This window comes from Bidens hawaiensis, unplaced genomic scaffold (assembly GCF_021521415.1).
Source record: "Bidens hawaiensis isolate Kalapana, Puna unplaced genomic scaffold, B.hawaiensis_p1.1 tig00001382_1, whole genome shotgun sequence".
Classification (NCBI taxonomy): Eukaryota; Viridiplantae; Streptophyta; class Magnoliopsida; order Asterales; family Asteraceae; genus Bidens; species Bidens hawaiensis.
The window spans coordinates 4,216,480-4,218,193 of NW_027491078.1; the positions used below are offsets into that span (position 1 = coordinate 4,216,480).

General features: G+C 41.4%; 1 pseudogene; it reads right to left on the reverse strand.

Moving 5' to 3' along the window:
• Positions 1–776: 776 nt before the first annotated feature.
• On the reverse strand, positions 777–1,495 carry LOC143573014 (ethylene-responsive transcription factor 3-like; annotated as a pseudogene).
• Between the last annotated feature and the right edge of the window lie 219 nt (positions 1,496–1,714).

The window sequence follows — 1,714 nt, forward strand, 5'->3', positions numbered from 1 at the left end:
CTATTTGTTAGTAGCAAATTCTACAATCTAAGGAAAAGTATTAGGGGCTAAGAATCAGTCTCAGAAATCATGTAATGTACCTTTTCCGAGACTGATTTTCAATCTCTAAATATATTTTTTGATGAAGTAATTTGGGACTAATATATAGTCTCTAATAACCGCCGAATATTAGGGACTCATCTTCAGTTTTCCAAACATCATCGTCACGTCAATCATTTAGCGTCTAATCTTGTAGGAACTGTTATTTTAGTCTCAAATATATGGTATTTGGGACTGATTTATCAGTTACTGATTAATTGGGCAATATTAGGTTTATACAGGAAACTTATTGGAAACAGAATTTCAATCCCAAACCGGTGATGAAAAATTATTCGTATGGCAACTGATCTCCAGTCTCTAATATGATTTGAACATATAATATTCTACTATTTTGAGGTAATATATCAAAGACTAAAAATCAGTTCTAAGAATAGGATCTATTTCAACCACATTAGTTTTATCACTAGTTATAATATAAAATATTGTTACGATTTCTATCACCAATTATTTTTTATTTAGATTTTAGACCCAATTACAAATTTTGTCCTTTAAAAAAAGCCAAATTACGGTTCGTGTCCTTTTTTAAGTTTCCTTGCAGGCGGTATCCTTTAAACATTTTTTTCCTACACGTTATGTCCTTTACGCTAACTGGGTTAGAAAAACTCAGTTAAATACCCTCACGTGAGGCGCATGTGAGGGCATTTTTGTCTTTTCGCCTGTAATTTGTCTAATATATATTAAAATGATTCTCTCTCTCTCTCTCTTCCCATCTTCTCTCTCTCTCTCTCTCTAGAACAAAGTCCATACTCATCAGACACCGGCGGCGGAGGCAGGTTCAGATCAAACGGTAACGGCTTCCGTGACGAAGATGACGTCAGATCCACGTCACAGTAATAATCATCCACCACCGACTCCGACGAGTCGCAATTACTATGGCAATCGTCGTCCACCTGAACCGGCTTTAATTTCAATCTATGAACCGGGTCCACAGTCGGCCGTGTGGCGGACTCCACGGTGCTGCTCATGCCGCTCATCGTCGGCACGGGCTTGGCGTGACCGTGACGCCGATCTGACGTCATCATCATATCATCAATCGTTTCGTTTGTTAAAGGAGGAAAATTAGTCTTGGCTTTGGATCCACGGAGGGCACGTGCGGCGTAGTCGTAGGCGCGTGCGGCGTCCTCGGCGGAATCAAACGTACCTAACTAAACACGGGCTTTCTTCCACGGGTCACGGATCTCCGCCGCGAACCGTCCTCAGGGACGCTTACGGACGCCGCGGTACCGGGGCTCGCCCGGCGGCGATCCGATCGGATCTCCGGCGACGGTCTTGGGTCTTCCGGCTCGTCGCATGACTGGTTTCCGGTAGATCTGATGTTTATATTATTATTATTATTAGATGGTGAATATGAATATTATTGATTCATATTAGAAACCAATAATAATAATAAAATCTATCATTTTGATGATTTTCTTTCGATCCGGGTTTGTTTTGTTTGGCTGCTTTAATGGGTTTTTGTTTCATGTAAAATTATGCAGGCATGTAATTAACCTTAAAGTCAAAATCAGGTTAGTCATGATTTTCATGAAAGCTGCCGTCTTCCTCGCCGGAGAAGAAGACCGGAGATGGTGTTGTCGTCTTCCTCGCCGGAGCGGAATGGCCTCATCGGCTTGTT